At 30.8% G+C, this 22,223-nt stretch overlaps 1 long non-coding RNA gene across 12 annotated transcripts; it reads left to right on the top strand.

The window, feature by feature from the left end:
- The first annotated feature begins 867 nt into the window (after positions 1-867).
- Positions 868-20,002, top strand: LOC143237476 (uncharacterized). 12 transcript variants are annotated; one of them, XR_013020096.1, is made up of 5 exons: positions 881-3,059; positions 9,981-10,141; positions 15,294-15,432; positions 18,119-18,224; positions 19,585-20,002. It is a non-coding gene; the product is annotated as an uncharacterized LOC143237476 (long non-coding RNA). The 12 variants fall into 12 exon arrangements; XR_013020087.1 differs by having other exon boundaries at positions 884-3,059; positions 18,090-18,224; XR_013020089.1 differs by having other exon boundaries at positions 918-945; positions 3,012-3,059; positions 18,090-20,002.
- Positions 20,003-22,223: the final 2,221 nt, after the last annotated feature.

Here is a 22,223-nt window from a genome sequence, read left to right as displayed (position 1 = left end):
TCAAAAACAAACAAACAAATAATCGTAATTTAAAAAAATATAACATGACTGGACGGAAAATAAAGTGAAGCGTGAGAAAGAACATAAACAAAAAAAAATTAAAATTATTTACAAAATTATGTGTTTATTCTGCTTTACAGAATAGCGAGTAAACAACACGCAGTGCTGTATTTATTCTAGAAGTTTGTCTTTTTCATTAATATGTGACGTGTTTAATATTAACTTCCAACAAATGAAGATGTCTACCCAGATCAGAATTAAAGATATGCTCAGTAACAGATATAGTTAATAAAATAAGCTCTTCAAACTTTCTTATATCAAATCATAAGAATGTATCGTTTCATCGCTTGGATGTGAAAAGTGACTAAACAATGTCTCTCAATTCTCGAGGCCTGGCATGGCCAAGCGCGTAAGGCGTGCGACTCGTAATCCGAGGGTCGCGTGTTCGCGCCCGCGTCGCGCTAAACATGCTCGCCCTCCCAGCCGTGGGGCGTATAATGTGACGGTCAATCCCACTATTCGTTGGTAAAAGAGTAGCCCAAGAGTTGGCGGTGGGTGGTGATGACTAGCTGCCTTCCCTCTAGTCTTACACTACAAAATTAGGGACGGCTAGCACAGATAGCCCTCGAGTAGCTTTGTGCGAAATTCCAAAAAAACAAACAAAAAACAAGACTTGTAAAGAAAACAACAAAACAAATTTCAAACATAAGGTTATCTCGTTTTCTGACTTCACGGAATGTGTAATTTCATTAATTGTGTTATGCTTTTGATTAAATTTATTCATATCAATGTATGTATTTAGTTATTGTATATAATAATAATAAACCAAAAATTATTTCGTAATAATAAATTTATATCTGCAGACGAGTTTGATTTTCAACATTTTCACACCTCAGGCTTAACGCGGAAACAATGGTGGTGAGCAGTATGTAGGTAGTTGGAAAGGTGATTTCATGGATTTTGGAAAATTAATGTACAATACTTAAATATATATCGAACTTATAACACTTTACATAAATTGTAGTAAAAATGGATGGAATCCGATTCATAATTTGAAGTTTTTTTTTAAACTTCTAAGCACTACCAAAATCGATTCTTATAAGCATTTACCTTCCAAGAAATGAGTGATGAAAATTGGTTTGTGTGCTTTTATATCCAAGTTTCTTGAGTATTCAATAACGCACTTGTAAACACCGGTATCAGAAAAATCAAATTTATAAATAATTAAATCACCCGTGGCTTTGTTTACCCGAATTTTATCATCATCTGTTGCTATTACACCGCATGGGCCAAACCAATAATACTTGAAAACATCAAAGGTGTAACTTTTGATCCCATAGCTGTCAGGGGCACACGGAAACACCTATGGGCGCCAAGTACAATATTTTCAGGTTTAAGTTTTATGTGTACAGGCATTGCGATTATTACAGCATATAATGCTATAAAAATCAATGTTTTCAAAAAGAACTTCATCGTCTCTATATCTTAAAAGTTTGCTTGCAGTAGTAACTTGAACGTTATGGAAAATGCCTCCTAATTATCTGTGTTGCTAAGATATTGTTTCATTGTTAATATTATAAATATTGTACACAATCAACATTATTTTCTTTCTTGCAGCTGACTCTTGGCAATGTGGAAGTTGTTTTGGAATACGTTTTGTTTTACTTGATATAAATCTGATTATCTTTTATCTTCAAAGGTATAACTTTTGATCCTATAGCTGTCAGGGGCACACGGAAACACCTATGGGCGCCAAGTACAATACTTTCAGGTTTTAAGTTTTATGTGTCCAGGCATTGCGATTATTACAGCATATAATGCTATAAAAATCAATGTTTTCAAAAAGAACTTCATCGTCTCTATATCTTAAAAGTTTGTTTGCAGTAGTAACTTGAACGTTATGGAAAATGCCTCCTAATTATCTGTGTTGCTAAGATATTGTTTCATTGTTAATATTATAAATATTGTACACAATCAACATTATTTTCTTTCATGCAGCTGACTCTTGGCAATGTGGAAGTTGTTTTGGAACACGTTTTGTTTTACTTGATATAAATCTGATTATCTTTTATTTTCTACATTTAACAAACAATCTGTTATTGCATATGAATATGTTTTATGGTCTCATAAGCCTATCTCATCCATTATGCTCTGCTCTCCAGTTCCTCAGGTATTCTGTAAAATCATGACAACAACCTGTCAGTTGTCTGTTTCCTTACAAAAAGGTATAGCAAATTTTATCACAGTGAGTTGTTTTTAAACACAAACGTCTTTCTACACGAGGAAACAAAATATTGAGGTTAATTTAATTCCAACAAATATGTCAGAAAGCAACTGTTGTTAGCTGGTGTGTGAATCAGCAAAATATATCAATTAGTGACTTCTTTTGTACTGTCAGTGCATAAGTATGGTAATAAATGACAAATGTTATAATATATATTACACCTCAATTAGAGAATTTTTGTTTCCTAACATTCTTTTCATGTGGTTTTGCCCTCTTAAGTGTGATGAATTTATCATCACATATCTACTTAATATTGATGTTTAAGTTAAATTTATATTTAGAAGTGCACATAATTTGTACTGTTAAATCAGTATTGCAAAATTCATGCATATCCACCAACACCGTAGAAATTTTTTGAACTTAAAATAAACAATTTATGTGTGTGAATGTAAACATTGGTGTATCATCTGTGTTGATGCATAAGCTGAACTTGAGAATCCCCTCACAGCTATAATTATATACAAGGAATACAATGTGCCATAAGACAGTATATATTGTGGGTTTGTTATGGTTGGTTTGCTGAAAACCCTGAAAGCTATAACCAATTGTTATAATGCTTATTAACTTCGGATAACTGACTAGGAGCATTTACAGATTTGAAAAATTACAAACCATTTGACTTCAGTGAATTCATGTTGGACAATTGTATTTTCACGAAAAAAGAACAGAATTAATTGAATTGTCTCTATGCCAACTCAAAATTAATTCACTTGTCATGAATCCTCAGTGAGATATCAGGGAAGTTCCAGTCTAGATAGAAGACTCAATATTGTTTGTAAGTTCTTAAAACTTTTATACATAGATCATTGTATGTAATATCCATTATTGTAAATTGTATCATTGTTTTTTCAAATGTATTTGTTTTTAAAAAAGAAACTGTATCATTCTTGGAAAGTATCATAGATTGGATACATACTGACATTTATTTATCTTCTAACTTATCATTTTACTCAGTTTCAGGCTATTGGAAGTTATAGCATGTAATAGAAGTTTATTTCAATGTAACAGTAGTTCTGATTAGCTAGATGATCAACATAATTTATTTTCCAAGGTTGACTCTTGGCAATATGGAAGTTATTTTGCAAAATACAGGTTTTTGTTTTATTTTACATGACATAAATCTGATTATATTTTATCCCCAACAATTAACAAACAAACCATCATCACACATAGACCTGTTTTTAAACTATGATCTCATGGGTGTATCTTCTAATCAACATCAATACCCTTTCATTTGGAGCTTACTGGTTGTTTGTAAGAAAATATGGATATGAACTTTACAGTTAAAAACTAGTTTCATACAGAGAATACTGAAGTGAAACTTTCAGTCTGAAATTATCTTATCAGTAGAGCTGGGTAATTAAGTTGTTTAATCAAAAGTATAATGTCATTAATCAACTAATCAGACTTAGTGTTTCCATTCATTACTGTTTTTAGTTGTTTTTAGTATTTTAAATATTGTCATTATGATTTCCCATCATGTTAAATTAATTAAGGTTGTATGGATTCATGTATGTCTATCACAACTCGTAAAGGTAATTGACTAATTAAAATTACTGTTTTCCTTTTTTTTTCAATTATTGAAACATAAGTACTTAGTGTGTAAAAATTAATTGGTTAGCAACTTGAATATAGAGATCAGAAATGGTTACAAATTGCAAAAAACCCAATTTGGAAGGTATGAGAAAAGAATTGACAGTTGTGCATTTAGCATCTGAGTTATTTGGAAACACTGATTATAAGTGGAAAATGTTTAAATGTTAAAGATAAATATATTCCTTATAGAAAGACAAAAAAAAGTGGCTGCAGGCAAAAAAACAGAGTTATGTCAAAAAGGTATAAGGGATAAAATTCAAGAAAAGTATAACAAATTTAAGAAATTTAAATTGGATGTTATGATAAGAAAATTATAAGATGATAAAATTGTGTTTTATCATAACAAGGCTACATTGGGCTAATTGCTGTGTCTTCTGAGGGGAATTAAACTATTTGTTTTAGCAATATAGATCCAAGGACTAACAGCTGTCTCAGCAGGGAAAAAATTGTAAAAGATGAAGATAATTGATCAAACAGAAGAGGAAGATATCAAAGATTGGTTCATTTTATTTGAAAGTTCACTTAAAGCTACAAGAGGTCTAGGTGCATTAGTTGTCATATCCACCCACTGCCAACTCTTGGGCTACTCTTTTGTCATTGAATAGTGAGTTTGACTTTCATATTATAATGCCTTCACTGCTGAAAGGACAAGTATATTTGGTGGAACAGAGATTAAAACCAGTGACCTTAAGATTGCAAATCAAGCTCCCTGACCAACTGGCCATAGCAGGCCCAAGTATAAAACAGGATGTATGAAAGAAAATGGGTTAGCTGAATATGCAACAATTAACAATGAGGATTTATTTCAATACATCAAGGGTAAACAAATGTAGGGATGGAAGTAGGACCTATTAGGAGATATCTGCCACACTCTAGTGGTGTAGTGATATGTATGCAGATTTATAACTCTGCAATTTGAGTTAGCAGAGCATAGTTAGCCCACTGTGTTGCTTTGTGCTTAACTTCAAAAAAACACAGTTGCATTGTTGTATTATGCTTTGTGGAAAGTCTGGTAAGAGATGTTATGTACCATCATATGACAAAGTTTATAATTTTATTTCATGTAACAAAAATTGGTTGATGATACTGTCATTGCAGTCTTTTATGCAATGCATTATTTTAGATTATGGTCATGAAATCTGCTCCATCTGTAACATTTGAAGTGTCAAAATCAAAAGTTCCTAATATTTTAATGTAAATACATTAGTTTTGATTAAAAACATTGATAAAAAATTTTCAACAATAAACTGGCAAGTTCTGATGTCAAAATTTATTCCCAAGAAACCATTGTCAAAAAAAGTTGTTCTGTCCACAGTGCATCTTTGAATAACTTTTTTTTTTCCAGCTAGCTTTGGTATTGGTTTTGTAATTGGTACATTTCATCCAGTTATACTACTGCATCATAATGTTTTCTGGAATTATTGTGTTACTGAATATCCATTCCAAATCAACAGTATAATTATTCTTTTCAATTTTCTCTTCATAAAACTAAAGTAGATACTTATACCTCTTGATTGGGTCTGTGGTAATAATTTTAAATTAAATATTTGATAAATTCATACCTGAAAAAATACAGGATAACATTTGGTGTTGACAGAGAAAATAAGCATGGCATAAAAATGTTGCTTATATTTTATCAAGTACTTTTACTAACCTCTAAAAAGTCATTTTCTCATAATAAGTGTTTCTGTATCAAATGCCAACTTGAGTTAATTTCATCTTCATCATCAACATGGTGCAAATGTTTGAAATTTTCTTGGTACATGGTCAAATTCTTTTATTCTTTTGCTTCTGGAAAGAGCATGAGGTTTTACTATTCAGCAACTAACATTTTGACTATTTAATTTATATATTTTAAATATTTATCAGTAATAACTACTGTGCTAAGTAATGTAGTAGAATAATTATTATACAATAGAAGATGATAGCAGAATGTAACTTGTAAAAATCATATTGAATAAAATCTGTTTTTCAAGCTGATATTTTCCTTATATTTATCTATTGTTCTACTTTCAAAACAAGGATGTCATTATTAAAAATTCATAAATGGGTAAATGTAAAAATTCAATTACATTCCATTAGAGCCACAAACTTGTTTAAAACTTCCCATAATGATATTTGTTTGAGAAGTCAGAAACTTTTATCCCTGTGCTTGATTAAGTCTTTAGTCTACACAATATCCACCTTCCCATATTATTTTTATTGTTTATTTTTTTATTTTAATAAAGTAAAATAAGACAGTTATATTGCCACAAATTTCTTACTTTTTCCTTAATATTTTAAATGTGATGATAAAAAAGTGTTAATAGCCAAACTTACAACACCTACAAAAATATTGTTATTATCAAATGTCTGTTCTGTAAACACATTTACACGTTCTACATGGTTACTTAACATAAACCTCAATTATAACAAATTTGTTAAATTTTAATAAACACATAGAATCAGGCCACCTGCTGGGCCTTCCCATCTCTTTTGAGGTCCACAAGTATGGGAGCCATAGTGTGTCGTAGAGAAGATATAGATAATGAAGTTTATCCATTTTTCTCTTCTTGATGTAACATGAGCTGTAAGTTTAATGCTCTTTGTAGCAGCAGTACAACACAGTAAAATGTGAACAGTTCATTTATGTGACAGCCTTTAAGTAGTGTACCTATACATTTTGTATAGGTGTATTATTTATTATAGATGTTATAAGTTTCACTATTTAACTTGCTTATTTTAAAAATCTTTTTATCACCACTTTTAAAATATTAGGTAAAATTAAGAAATTTGTGGCTAAATAACTTTTTTTTTGTCTTTCTCAAAACAATAATGTTTAAAATTGGGAAGGTGTGTGTTGTATAAACAATGTTTAATCAAGCATAGGAATAAAAGTTTCTGGTTTCTCAAACAAACATTACTATGGAATGTTTTAATCAAGTTTGTGGCTCCAATGGAAAGTAATTGAATTTTTACTTTTACCTGTTTATGAATATTTAATAATGGCTTTCCTCTTTTGAAAGCAGAACACCAGACTGATGAAAGGAAAATAAAAAACATGTATTATTTCACATGATTTGTGCAAGTTATACCTAACTCTGTAATTCATATGATAAAATTTGTTTTACTGCATCATACTTTGATGAGTCTTTTTATAGGCAAAGCAAATTTATTACTTTCTCAGTCATAATTTACATAAACTATATATTTGACTACTGTATTGAAATATCAAAATGCAAAAAATATGTTTGATAGTTTTTGTGACATAATAATTGTTCTGTTATAAACATTGGCACAGCATTTATGACTTACAAAGAAACATTTATAAAAATTTAAACTACATATAACATAAAGGTGCATTGTGGACAGAGCAAATTTTTATAATAGTTTTTGGGATAATAATTGATATATAATACTTTTTAGGAATAACAATTGACATAAGGCCTTGTCACTGAATTGCTGAAAAGTGTTTTTACGGGGTGTCCTTGTCTAAAGATAATGTATTTATATCAAAATACTGAGAATTTTCACCTTAGACATTTTAAATGTCACAGATGGAGCATATTTTGTTACCATAATATAGAAGATAAAAAAAAAGTTCTTACATGGAAAATTTGTAACTTCATGGTCAATTTTTGCTATATTCAAGAAAATTCCAAACTTTGTTATAAATCATCTTTTATCAAACTGTTCATAAAGCAGAATTTAATAATTCGGCCATATCATAATCATCAGATATAAGTCTTTCTTTAATGAATATGTTTATCTTGAATACTTAAACTGTTTCCACATTTGATCAGTGTCTTCAAACAACTCAGATGCTCAGCTCAGAACTGATAGTTTTTGTCCCATCCTTTGCAAATTAGATTTTTTGCAATTTGTAACCAAAATATAATTTCTAATATTCATATATAAGTTGATAATAAATTAGTCATTGCACTTTTAAGTGATTATGCAGCAAATATGTCTAAATAATTAAAAGATGGTAAGATAATTTCTGGCTGAAAGTTTTACTAGAGTATTCTTTGCATTAAACAAGTTTTTGGCTACAATGTTCATATCAGTATTTACTTACAAACAACCAGTAGACTCCAAATGAAAGGACAGTGATGTTGACTGCAAGATAGACTTGAGTAATCATAAATTAAAAGACGTCCACATGTGATAATGGTTTGTTTATTAAATGTTGGAGATAAAATATAACCAGGTTTATGTTATTTAAAGTAAAACAAAAGGTATATTGCAAAACCACTTTTATGATACTAAGAGTCAACCACAGGAAACAAAATAATGTTGATTACTTAAGTATTTGAAAGGAATGCAACATGTTTCATTTCAATGTTGTTGGGTAAAGAAATAAATGAAAGTAAATGACAATCATCTTTTGAAATAAAACTATTTTCATTGTTGACTTTTGACATGTATATTTGTAATATGCCTTTTGAGTACTTTGGGCATCCTTATATGTAGAGTCTAGAGACTATGATATTGAATATTGTTATGAAAAATTAAATTCAGTTCATTCAGGCATACACTTCTTTTAAAAATGTTATAACCATACTTTCTTTTTTTCCAGTGTTTTGGTTACATGTAGTCATATGGCAAGTTATAAACAACACTATTGTAAACCAAAAAGTATCCACCTGTATATATATCTCCCATGATAAATTGAAGTACTCCAAAAATATTGCTGTTTTGCAAACATTAAAACTGAACAGTAATAAATAGGGCAAATAACTGCAGAGGAATTAAGCAGTGATTGTTATATAAAGATTCCACAGTGTTCCTTAATAACAAATCAGAAATAGGCTGTTTAAAATGGAATAACATCGAAACAAATTAAAATCCAATGAACAAACATTAAAATGAACATAGCAAAGAGAAAGGTCAAGTAGACACTTATAACAAGTTGGCTATTTATTTCATTCCTTTTCTTGTAATTATGCTTATGTTGGTCAAACAAAACAATCCCTTTCAGTTAAAGGAACAAGAACAGGAGCATATCCAGGATGAGAGGGTTGAGTGTTTATTTGTGGTTAAGCACAAATCTCTCCAACAGATTATTCATTCCATGTTCATCACAGGCATTAAAACTAAAATTTTAGTGTTATAAGCCTTCATACTTACTACTGAGCCACTGGAGTTAAGAAGAGGTCAAATGATCAAGCCAATATTCTGAAAGTTCTTGAAGGTCCTCTGTTTCTCTCTCTCTTTTTTTTTTTTATAAACACATGATTTTATAAAGTTTTGATTATGTGCATTTAACATATTTCAATCTAGGCTTAAGCTAGATTATTTGTATAGAAGAGAAAGTCCACATTTGGTTTAAATATTCCATGTACACTACACACACAAGGATACATTCTATTGTGCAAGCCAAACTCTTGAGAAGGCTACTGCCATTCAAACGTGTTTGAAAAATTGGCCTTAGCATTACACGTTTTCACACAAAATTAAATTTGAACAAAATTGAAAATCCAAAGAAATATTTAAAAATATACAAAAAAAACCAAAAAAGTGAGGGCATTGAAATTGATTTGCAATGGAACATTATTTTAGTTTTTTTTCTTCTTCTTCTAATCAGCTTTTAATTTTATATTTCATAACTGTTAGAGAATGTTGACCCTATTGGACCAACTTGAACTTAAAGGTAAAAGACACGGGAAACATTTTATTACCTCTGTTGAAAATGAACATCTTGGTTGTCAAAAGGAATCGTTTTGTTATGTTTTGTGAATTAATTAGTCATATTTGCATTATTAATCTCATGGGTTATTACTGACTGATACAATGTCAATGTAATTGCATTAGTTTTTGACTTTTAATTAATGCACAAAGTTACACAGTATACATTCTTTTCTAATTGTAGGTATCAAAACATGTTTTATTATTTTCATTTTATGAGCCATAAACATATCACTGAACTATCAGGAGCTAGTCATTACTTGAACAGTAAACATGTCTGTAGTAAATCAAAGTAACAACTTTGTTCTGAAAGTGGTAAGTTTTGTTTGTCTTAAACTGAGAGTACTTTAAACAATTCACAGATTGAAAGCAGGTTTGAAAGATTCAGGATTGGATATAAATAGTCTTCATACCTTCTTCCTTGACATTCCAGTGAGAAGAAACAGTTTCACCATGGTTACAGGAAGTGGACTATACCCAAATGTCCTGTTGCTGTCATCAGTGGCTTGACAGTGTTGCTGTTGTTGAAAGTGCAATAGACATGCTTCCAGCAGTTAACTTTTACATATCTGTAACTGAATCTCGGAGAAACAGGTAAGTTGGCCTGTTGAGATAAACTGCTTCATGCTAAGCTTGCTTGTTTCATTTCTGTTGCCAAGCCTTTAGAACACTTAATTATATATTAAACAGAGTTATACTTTTACTTTTAGCACAAGATACAGAGAAGCTTATAATAACAATCTTAAGGAGATTTTATAAACAAAACAGTTTAAAAGATGCAAACAAACACTTATAAATTTGCTTGGTGCAGAGATAGAAAAGAATTGCAATCATTTTGAAGCAAGGAAAATTGACACTGGTTTTGTTGGAGAAACATTGGTGAGGGTACTTCATTCTATCAGTACAGTGTATAGTATTAGTGACCATACAGCTCTAGAATTTTAGGCCACTGTGCAAACAATTTCTGCTATTAGTGGTCAAACACTTGTTAGGTAAAGCTCTTCTTTAAACACTGGTTCATAACTTGTTTTGCCTTGATCTTAACTTATAAGGTTTAAAGTGGAATTGTGTGCAACAAAATTTAAGTTTATACTACAATCCTTTTTAAAGCAGCCAACAGAGTGAAATATCATCATTGAAGATGGTGATGAAATCACGCAGTACCAAAAACTCCTATTTTGCCTTGCCAACCTAATCTGCAGGAATGGCTCATTACTAAAACGACTTCATACTGATCAACCAGAATACCTAGATCTGTTTCTGTAAGCAAATGAATTCATTTATAATGAGTTTTATTTCACCATAAAAATTAGAACAGTTTTACCATTATTTAAACAAAAAATTTTATTCATCCTTTTTTATTGGCTTTTTATTGCAACATTTGTAAGTGAAGATTACTTCTCTTACCCTGGTCTCTCACTTTGGATGGATCATTCCAAATGATGAAAACACTAATGCACCAGAGAGGTTATGGTTATAAGCTGTACCTGCAAAACTGCAAATAGAAATATATAAGATCTGGTTTTGGGACTTCCATTGTACAAAGTGATTAAACTGCAGTGGTGGTTTATGAAACTTGTTTCAGAAAGGGTGAACATTTTACCTTATATTTTAAAATTGTTGCAACAACATTTGGAAATTTCTCACTTGTTATTTTCTTCTCTTTGAAGCTCAGTTGTTTCCCTTGTAAATTAGTTGCAATTTATTGACTAAGTAATGAATATAAGAGCTCCATTTACATTTTTCAATTTTTCCTTTGCATAACTGTCAAGCATCTTACTGTCCAAATCTTTACCAATATTGTATTCATCATTCTGAACCTTATTTAATGTAACAGCAATGTGCTTTGATATTTTGAACATATCTTTAATGTAGCATTGTATAATGTTGTTGTGCCTTATCTCAAAATACAATTAATAAAGCTAATGAGCTCAAATATGGTTTCAAGTAATCTGCCACTGTAATTCAGTGGACATCTGTGACATGGCAAATATAGAACTACCACCTTCTTCATATGCAGCAGTAGCTGTGTGGTTATTTATAAATTATTTCATTATTTCAGTGTATGTTCTTTAATATTCTGTATTTATAGATCTTTAGCCAGGAGATTTAGTGTATTAATTGAACAATCATAGCTAATTTATATATTGTCTTTATTTCTCAGTAATCTTTATTTTATGTATCAAAACTATAAATGAGTAGTTTTAAATTAATTTCATTACTACAGTAAAACTTTACAACTGTACAGTATTTGCTTGTTGGTAACTAGTTCACTTACATATACTAGCTATGTAACATTTTTGTTTGTAAACTGTGTAGTGCTGTATGGAAACAAGTGTAGATGTTAAAATAAGTATATTTATTTATATAAAAAATAGTACTATATCAACTGTATTTTGGTCATAAACAGTGAGAAGAATATATTATTTTGATAAGATATTTTACCTTCACTCACAGAATACCTTTTCTTGACTAGTATTGCTCTCTATCAGCACAAATGTTTAACATATGCCATTATCCTTTAATATCCTGCTTCTGCATATTCAAATGATCATGGAGCAGCTTTTCACTAATGGAAGCTTGACATAACTCCTATTGTAACCAACACTCTTTCAACATGTGCACCAAATCACTTCTTAATTGGAAGTGGTACTGCACATACATCCTATTTTTTGCTCATAGATTTGTCTGTATTTTCAGTTATTCTCGCTACTTCATTTTTCTTTACTCTTTGTTCAACTTTTGCATTTTGGTATTTTACCAGTTTTTCAAAAATGTGTGGCTTTTCAGGGATATTTTTGTTTTTATATTATGGATTTCACTCTGTGGCAAGTGGAGTCTGACCTGTATACTTTATTTTTGGAAAGCACTCTCCATCCTGTGGCAATACTGGTTGTCAGTTACATTGTAGTCTTTCCTACTGCAGACCTGATTTAGAATTCCAGATGCCTCCAAGTTTTTGTTGATATACCCTATCAATGTGGTAGCTCTGCTTTTCAATATAGAATTTTAAGGCTGCTTGTTACACTGTTTCCAGTTACTTGGTCCTCTTGAGTTTCCAATGCTCATTTTTTCAAGCTTTATTATAGTGGAGTATGAGAGCTCTTACCAGTTCCTGAGTGTTGTATCATGGAGGCCTGTTCTCCTGCAATGAATCACACCATTTATTTGAGAGTAGAGGGGTGGCATTATGCATGTTTTGATGGCATGTGGAACTTCCTAGTACTGACCTGATGTACAATTTAAGATTGCATCTATTTTATATTGTTGCACTGTGCTATATTTTTTCTCTATCTTGATGTCGTTCTTACTTTGGAACTGATGATCAATCCCAGATGTCACCAGGTTTTAAATGAAGCATTCCACCATGTCATGTATATATCAAACATCTATAATTGCAGTTTGCCTCTCAGACTGAGATGTTTCTCCTAACTATTGCTGGATCTAGGGTTGGAAATGGTACAGCTAAGTAAGTTCTCGTGTGCTGGCTTGTTTCCTTCCTCCTACCGCAGAGTGAATGATGAATGCCAGTAGCCAACAGGTTTTGGATTGGAGATGCACCTCACCTTTGTGGTTCCTTTTCCTACCATTGGCTGGATGTCAGTTCCTGGCAGATCTTGTGTTGTTTGTAGCTGGATACTGCATATTTTCTCACTTGTTTACAACCAGTTATCTTCCTTGTACTGCAGACCAAAAGTGCTATGCTTGTTTCTATCAGGTTTATACCATCTTGCCTGAGCTTTCCACCTTCATGCAATCTGCTGGGTGCCAGTTTTAAATAAACCTGGTGTTGGTTGGGTTGGATATCATGCAAGTGATGATGGATTCTCATGTGGAAGCTCAACTTCTTTACGAATTCCCATTTCAAGGAGAAAAGTAGGCATTCCTCTACCTACTGCAGATCTGATGTAGCATTCCAGATACTGTCTGGTGTTGCTTGAGATTGAACTATCACTATCCTAGCCACTCAACACCCAGGAGTCCCATTCATTGATTATACATGTTCTGGGATTCCTTCATGTTTCAAACTTTTAAGTTCACAGTAGTGTCATTAAAGAGTGAAGAGTATACCTGAATCAGGTGTGGTGTTATCTCCCACTGAGGTGCATTGTTTTTGCTTTTAATTTCATGCCTTTTGGTCTTTTTGAGCACTTTTTTTTAGGGGCATCCTGTTTCTGTATTAGACTTTCACCAGTTCAGTGTGGGATTTTATTTATTTTGTTTTAGGAGGTAAGATATCATATGGGAAGCTAGGATTTCCTACCCTGCCTCCTCATGTCCAATGATATATGGTGTAGGTCTTCTGATCGATTTTGAAGTGATTAATGAGTGCAGATTCAGAGAGCTGCTGCATGATCTTGTGCATTAAGCATGCATGAGCAGGAGATACAGGGTTAGTGATATGTCTTGAAAATTTGAGCCAGTAGAGAGCAGTACTAGTCAGGGAAAGCTAGTTTGTGTAAGGAGGTATCTATCAGAAATACATTATCAGTGTAGGAAAATACTAACATAAATTTTCACTTTAACAAGATAAAATACATTATGAAAATAACTGAAGAGATGAATATCCATAATCCTGTTAGCTTGGTACTATAAAAATTAATCACAACAAACATTTATACATCTTTATTTGTATAGTTAATGAAATTGTCTTTTCATAAAATTTGCTTCCAGTATATTAAAGTCTTGATCTTGCTTGGCTTTATTTATATGTATACTGTAATATCTTTTACACAGCATGGTCTTATGATCTTTCTGAAGACCATGCTGTGAGTGATACTTTCACATAAACCATTGAGGTTGCTCATAAATGATGCTGATCATGTCACTACAACTTAATAGAGTAATGTAGAGAAATTCAATATTTTAAGAATTTAATATTAGCTCTTGTGCAAATATTATGTTGTGTATTGATATATGCACTCTTATGTATTTTGTATTTAAATTATTAAAAATTATTGCTTTTACAACTGATCTGGAGCTTATTTTCATTTGATGTGTACTTTTTGTGAGAAACTATCTAATACATATTTTTTACTGAATTACTTCAGCAGTAGTGTTATCATGCATTGTGTTTTAATGACTAGAAATGTAGCAGTTCAAATATATGTAACAAGGAACTTGTTACAAGTCATTAGAAAAATAGATAATTTTTTCATTTTGTTTATCTTGACATTACTCAAATTTTTTTATAATTATGTAAAAAAGATCCAGTAATATGTAGTAAACAACCATAATTAGCTGCATATATAATATTATAGAAGTGTAGTTTCTTTATAGACTTGCAGAATATGCTAAACTTTATAACTAGGAAGATCGTTTTTTATCGAGAATTTTCAAATTTTACTTATAGTTTATTTTAATCAAGTTCTGAAGCTTCAAAGGTTAGTTTATAGGGTAGGTTGAATTATTTTCTCCACAACTAATTTTCATAGATACTGTTAGGGTGCAAACAGACTGCATAACATTTAAATTACAACCATAGAAGGGTTGAAGTTGTATATTAAACATTTACACTGTACATGGTTGTTTTTGATGATGTTCTATATTTAATTATATTGACTGAATACATACTTCAGTTCATTACATTTTCATTCAGATTGTTGTAGCATGAAATGCAATGTTACGTACTTACAGTATTTCTATATTACCATTAACTTTTTTATGCTAGTTATAAGACAAAAATTACATCCCTCTTATGCTGATCAAATCAGAAACTTGTTAAAGATGCAATGTGTTTATGCAGTTTTAACAGTTCTTACAACTGCCAACTTTATGGTGGAACATTTGGTATAGAAGTACTCCATGATATGCACTGGACACTGCTGCTTCCCTCACTTTGATACAGGTTGAAGATTGTTAGCCCGAGGATTGAAAAGGAACATGTAAGTGATCTGGGAATGAGGGATTTTGTAACAGTTATCAGGGAATATGTAAATTTATTGTTTATATTTTATGTTAAAAGAAGAAGGCTTTGAGTTATAATAGCAATATAAAAATGTAAATATTTATAAATAAGGACTTGAAACTAATTTTATTGTTATTAATTTTTATAATTTTTCTTTTCTAAGAGTTACATTAAGAAAAGTTGCAATCTCTGATCTGTGTTAATGTGAACTTACCTCAGAGTTTTAAGTTTGGCTGGAAAACTCTGTATTAAAATAACTGATATTGGATGATACAATAGAATAATGAACATTGTGTTAGAAGTTATTAAAAATTTCAAGACACTGAAAATCATCACATTAATTGTTAAGTAATTTATACAATGTTAATATTTCTCTTTTATTATTTTGCATACTTCGTGTTTATTATTTTAGAAATATGCTGTAGAAAATTTCAGTTAATTAAAATGTCTTGTAGGGTTTAATATGACTGTAAAGTTTATTATAGGTATGTTTGTTATGCCACATATGTAATAGGTTTAAGAAGTTAAAAAATTATATAAGACATTTAGAATTGTAATGTAGTTCACAAAAACAGAGTAACAGTTATGATAGCATTATCAGTTGACCAAGGTTACAAAATGAAATTGAAATAGGAAATCTCTCAAGATGGATTCTTCTGTGTGATTTGGAGACTTCTAGTGAAGGATATTTATTTTTAGTTTACCTCCTTTGGGATCTGAACATCAGCCCATGCGTGTGCAGAGTATGGAGACCTGTGAAGAGGTGAAAGAATCCTGGTTGATGAATAGTATCTGGAGTACTGCAACACACCACTTTGGCCATGAGTTCCTTTCAATGTGTGGCCCTTCTAGGGTCAGTTTCCTAGTCCTTTTGGTCTAGAGTCAACTGAGTATCAGAGTTGGGAATTCTGAGCAGGTGTTGTAGACATTGTCTGATGCTGGTGTTTGGGTACAGTGCTCATGAATCCCTGGCATTGGTATAGTGTCCTTGTTGGTATTGTAATATGTCCCTTCATGAGACCCCAGGGTTGATAGTGTCAGAGGGCACAAAATATTTTTCCTTTCCTTATTTGGTAAGTGACTACGTACAGAAACCTATGTTTCTAAGTTTACATTCCTATACTGTCAAATCCTTAGGGCAAATGTCACATGTTTTTGTCCAGAACAGATTAAGGGATTTGCTGTCCCTCTCAAGTCAGACAAGAAGTTAAGTTCTTGAAACATCTTGATTGAAACATTTATGCCACATCTTAGCAAACTCCTTGTGAAGTCAAAATTCCTATTGAGGTTATCCCCCATGCTATTTTGAACTCTTCATGAGGAGTTATTGTTGAGAGAGCTATTAAAAAAACATTTTAGAGTTGGAGATACTCACTGGTTTCTCTAGCAAAGGAATTTCTGTTTTACGACACATCTCCACTTTTGAAGACAGAATTATGTAACTGACCAGTGTTCTAATTTTGACATTTACATCACCACATCATCATGCTTCTATCATGAGATGATATTTCTACTACTAGAAAATATAGTCATATGTTCCTTACCTTCTGAGATGTTTCCAATGTCAAAGGTGTAAACATACAAAGTTATAATCTTGTCATAATTCTTTGTTGTGTGCCTGTTGTGGTTGCAAAGACCTTGATACATACAGTTGTCAACTTGACCCTTACTGCATCATGGTGTTTCTTATCCCTCTTTTCCATTCTTGCCTTATGTAGGTGAAAGAGGTACAACATTTTTGTATTGTAAACAACATTACTTAACTAGATGCAGAACAGTTATTAATTCACACTTTTTGTCACTTGAATCTGCTTCTACTGACAGAGATATGCATAAATAACTCCAGATTACAAGGAGGTCAAGAGATTCACAGATAAAATAAAATCAGTGTGTTAATGATTTATTCCTGAATTACTCTGTGTTTTATTAGTTGTCAGCATTTATAAAGGCTCTTATTTTTTCCACCAATCTACAGTTACATTTTAAATAACAGTCTCAATAAATAATTACACTTTATTATACTACAAACTGTTAATTTACTGTCATACATTAGATAGGTCAGTGGGTTCAGTGTTTAGTAACTCAAATGGTATAAGGGTGTCAGAGAACACGTCTTGAATTTAATAGTTATAATGACATCAGTTGCTGGAACAGCTGGTTGTAAAAGACAGAAGTTATTCTCTGTTAATATTGTTATTCAGTATCTTCACTTAACTGTCTTTGTATTTCTTGTAAAAAACAACAAACAAACAAAAAACATGACCTGAATTACCAAAAAGGTATATCAAAATTTAGTGAGACTATTAACCGTAAAGACGAGGTGATATTCTGTTCTACTAAAGAGAACACTTCATTAGTTTTTGGAATTCTTTATCTGAAATAAGCTTGTGAAGTATGTTTAATTTGTATGTAGTACATATCCAAAATATATATTCATCAGAGGTTAGTAAAGTTTGGTCTTATTAAAGAAAGTAAATATTATATATTTATTTTATGCATGTGTTTTTGTAAGCTTTTTATCCATCAAACTGCAAACAAGAATGGAAATTTTATGAAGCTAAATTACAATTTTGAATATTTTTCTTTTGATAATGTCTAATATGAACTGTTTGTTTCTTTCTGTAATGTGAGCAGATTTGATGCTACCTATTTGACTTCAAAAGGTATGAAACCAAACCTGATGTGGATCCCTTAGAAGGTTTAACAGAGGCTGAGGAAACAGTAGAAGATGCTTGTAGAACTGTAGAAAGATGTTTAGGATGATGAAATGTGGGTTGTGTTAATGTGTGTTTTACTTGTAATAACTTATTTATTTTAACTGAATTTTTATTATTAATAACTTTATACTGATAATATTGTAGTCCTCCAATGGTAAGTTTCTTGAAATCTATAACGTAGTGTTCTCTATAGTAGTTATTTTATAAATTGTAAAGGGATGTTTTAATTGGCACTTGAAAGAAACATACATTGCAAATAAAATAAAGCAACTTCAAACAAATATTTATCTTATTATGAAATGGAAAGAAGAGGTCTCACCCTGTGTTCAGAACATCAGATAACTGGAAAAACATTGCACTAGTAAACAGAGTCATCATTCATTAATGTTCAAATTTTTTAAACGCAAAGAACAAAAAACATTTAAGTTATGTAGCTAACAATGGTTTTCAAGTAATATTAACACCTTTTGTGGTTAATGAAAGGAGAGTTGAAAAATAATCTATCTATATATATATATATCATTGTAAAAGAAATAATGGTGTGTGTAACTACTTCTTATTGACAAGTTAGTATTCTTATGTTAGCTTTTCTTGAACTATGTTGAGTCTAACATGTTTCTGACAATTCAACAGGAACTGATATAGAAATACATTACGTTTAATCCTGTTAACAGGTCGTTAACGTCTATTGATGTGTCAAACAGTTTTTACCAAATTTAAATATTTTTTCATGTTGCACAATCTTAAGAAGATAAACAGCCACTACCAAGTTAAGCATCAGTTTTTTTAGTAAATATGAGACATACTAAACAGCTAGTACAAAATGTAAACATCAGTTCTTGTTTAACAAACTTTACACATACAATTGGTACTACTTCTGAGCAACAGTTCCTGTTGAACAAAAATGACACATGCTAATCAGCTGTTATCAAACTTGAATAGCAGTTATTATTGAACAAACTTTATGTATATTAAACAGCTGTTTCTATAAAACAATTTTGGGACTTGTTAATGAACAGTTTGTAATCACCTGTTAAATTTGTATTGGCTTAGCTGAGTTTAAATTAATTATTACAGATACCATTCTCAGATCCTTTTACACAGTCAAGATACATGTACTCAGAGAATATAATATGGCTCTGATTGCTTGGTATAAAAAATTTATGTTTTCTTAAAGTTTTAACATTGTGAATATGGATTAATAAAATAAGTATAAGATTGAGTCATCATGAGTACCTTACCATAATTGTCTTACATCTAATGTAAGATATACATACTTTTATATTTTAATTAAATCTCAGCAGTCTGAATTAAAGAAGTGTAACTAGATGGACTGTTTTCAAAAAGTCATAATAATTTGATATATCATTGTGTTTCATATATTTATTTGTTGTATTATTTACTACTTGTAGTGCCTTTCAGATCAAGAGGAAGGAGCAAAATGAATAAGATTCTCACTAAAGGCATAACATAAAATTAGTTTTGACTACAGAAGTTGTGAATGTATACACACTATATTGAAAGTTTGAATTATTAAATCAAAAACTATTTTACATTACTAAAAGAAGTCACATGATTGGTCATAATGACCTGGATCATATTGAGAGAATTTATTTAAAAAATGTGAAAAGTGAATGGGATAATTTAATATGAATTTTATAACATTTACATTTGGTGGTTTCTGGAGATGACTTGGTGAATTTGTCATGACTTATTTTTTAACACTGTTATTCACGTGACAAAATTAAAACCATGTAGCTTGTATAATAAAGTTACAAGAAAGAGGCTTCATCAACACTGTGAGATAATAAATTATGTTTTTATATTTGGTTACGGTTTTGTTAGCATTCATTTATTATTCCTTCTATTGTCCAGCTTATCTCTGAATTTTAATTGCATTAAAATAATAGCTCACCTTCTAAATGATCATGTTTAATTTGAGTACACATGCATGTAATATGAAACTGACATCAGTTTTCCCTGGTGGTGTTGTACAGATATCATAAATGTTGTACATTATGAAAATTACAGTCACACGGTTTGTAATCTTGTGATCTAACAAGTGAATGAAAATCTTACATTGAGCTTTCACAAGTTAGTTCACAAGATATTGATGAAGAATATTATTACTGATTATTACTAAATGTTAGTGATTTTGTGATTACGTTTGTTGTCGCTTTTTACTCCTGATTCATTTATTCATTGAAATATTTATTATTCTGAATTAATATATTGTATTGTTCATTAACATTAATTTCAAGTCCTAGCCTCACACATTTTCATTTACTGTGTGGTAAGTTATCAACTTTGTATTTCAGTAATTTAAAAGTCACCCTTTGGATTTCTGTGGTTGTCAAAGTATTATTATTATTTTTTGTTCTATTCTGGTTGCAGTGGCAAATTACTCTATACCATTGCAATATCTTTTTCTACTGATGTCTTTTTCCAAAACAACATTACTTCCTCTCACCCAAAGCTATCTCAGTCCTGGTTTGCCCTTTAAGCATTGCTATAAAAATGTTTGCTATCAGTGCACCAGTCTTTTCTACTCCTTTATTTTCTCACCATTTCAGAACATGTGCTGATCATGTGACCACCCTCCATCAATCATATTGTGTCATTTATTACTAGCATTTCTGACTACTTCTGCCACTCTAACACTATGCTAACTTTCTCAGTTGGCATTCTATTGTATAGACATGTGTTTTTAAATCATTCTTCATGTAACAAACTTTGGACCATGACCAATCACAAATTAATATCACTTTTAACTTGTGTTTGATTTTTGTTGTTTATACTTGTTTGTTTTAGATAAACTTCTGTTTTCTAATTTGTTAATATGAATTAGAGATTTAACCCTTTTGCCATGGGTATCCTTTACTGTGCATGAAACAAAGTTTTAGTGTCTTATGTTCAAAATTTATTAATGTGCTTTTTTGACATCATTAAATAAATTAACAGAGTGTAAAGTTTCAACTAATAATCCATATTTTAATACTTTAAGTTTTAAGATATTAATTCTCCAGGGCAATATTTACAAAATACAGCGTTTTTCCGAGTGTGACACTTTTTCTAGACATCTTTTATCATCTGTTTTATCCATCACACATTCATAAAGTACAAAATTAAAGTTACTCACTATAAAATCTTGATTGCTCAGACAAAACATAATTTTTCATAATTTTCAATTTTGTTTGGTTACAAAGCTGTCATAGAATATCAGACCCCTCTTGCTGTACCCACCTGTCACATCCTCTTTTTTGTTAATAGTTGTCTTTTACATTGAATTATATTTTACCTATAACTAATAGAATATCAAGGTTTGATCTCTATCCTATGACATTTTGTATTAAGTTACAGACAAGTGTCAGTTTCTCTTACAATACAACTTTTGTTACCATGGGAATCACAACAGGTAACTTGGATGAATTTGTAACAGCTTTTGTTGCATAGGTAGAAATGCCAGAAATATTGTAATTGTTTGAGAAACTTATCTTCCTTTTGCATGTTATTAGTCTATGTTCTTTGGTGCATTAGTTAATTAACAAAATATTTCGTTCATTGCTATCATTACTATAAAAATATGCTTAAGTGTTATCAACATTTGACACCAAAAAAAAAAAATTGGGTAAGTACTTTATTTCTTGTTTTTCCTGTTTATTCTTTATTCAATACTCTAAAGGTAATTAAAATGTAAAAATAGGGATTTTGTAAGGTTAGTTAAGATTAGATTAGGTGAAATAAATAGTAATAATAATGTAATAAAAATGTTTTACAAGACAAGAATGCAAGCAACTAGGTAGTAGCTCATGGGTAGTGTAATTCAATAGCATAATGTGAGCTACATGCATATTAAGTGATGCAACTTATAATGGCACGAATAGTAGTTACAGTTCAAAGGGTAGTCAAAAGGGGGAGAAAAGTAAAGTTTAATTGTAAATGGATGTATACTGTTATGAGTATAGTTTCATATTACAATTTGAAATCATTCTAGAAAGAAAAGAAGAGTAATTTCGATTTATATTATATTTTTTGGACAAAGTCTCCCACT

This window comes from Tachypleus tridentatus, chromosome 13, assembly GCF_004210375.1.
Source record: "Tachypleus tridentatus isolate NWPU-2018 chromosome 13, ASM421037v1, whole genome shotgun sequence".
Classification (NCBI taxonomy): Eukaryota; Metazoa; Arthropoda; class Merostomata; order Xiphosura; family Limulidae; genus Tachypleus; species Tachypleus tridentatus.
Note: the sequence above shows the minus strand (reverse complement) of the source record. Positions and strands in the feature narration are given on the sequence as shown.